The sequence below is a fragment of the Pantherophis guttatus genome, chromosome 16, assembly GCF_059756535.1.
Source record: "Pantherophis guttatus breed Tessera chromosome 16, ASM5975653v1, whole genome shotgun sequence".
In the NCBI taxonomy this organism is placed as follows: Eukaryota; Metazoa; Chordata; class Lepidosauria; order Squamata; family Colubridae; genus Pantherophis; species Pantherophis guttatus.
The window spans coordinates 3214890-3215677 of record NC_142078.1 but is presented as its reverse complement, the minus strand read 5'-3'; positions in this window follow the sequence as shown (position 1 = coordinate 3215677).

The following is a 788-nucleotide window of genomic DNA, read 5'->3' as shown; positions in this document are numbered from 1 at the left end:
CACACATGGATTCATCTTCTCCTTTCTCATCCCTCCTCCTTTCTGAGGGGCCCCTTTGGAAAACTGCAGCAGAGGGGGAAATCCCCTCCAATACTGACCCCTGCATATTTGGACTTTTCAACTTTTTTTGAGCCCTTGGATGCTCCATTTGACACACACATATATATTTTCCTCCTCCACCCACTCCCCCTTTGGAGGGGGCTCCTGCTGCTGCTGCTGCCCAGGCCAGTGTGCCCTGCGATGTAGCCCTCCACCCACGGACTGGCAGCTTTTAAATGACTAACTTAAAATGACATATTAGCCCTTTTAACATGGCAGTCTATACCTCTTTTTTAAGGTTAAGAATGCTTGTTTTTTTCCCTTCTTGACGAAGGCTCTTTATTTGATATGTGAGAACTTGCTTTTTCAGCAACTACACAACAGAGTATTCCGAGTGTCTCTAAATACATCTGCAACTTTCAGGAAAGACACAAACCCAGCTGGGAAAGACTGACACAAAAATTGGTCCGTGTGGAATTTTATCCAGAATCAATGTTTTCTGTTTGCGCTTCACAAGCACTCAATGTATTTTATGGTTTCATCATTTCTTTACTGACTTCTATGAGGAAATTCACTAGCAGGAACCATTGGCAGGAGGTTCTCATCCTTAGCTCCTCTTTAACTGGAGATGGTCTCCTTTTCTGCATGAATTCCTAGTTTTTCTACCTAGGAACAAGAATTGTCCTGGATCAAACGGAGGCCATATAGATGCTTCTTAAAAACACATTTGCGAGTTGTAGGATCTTATT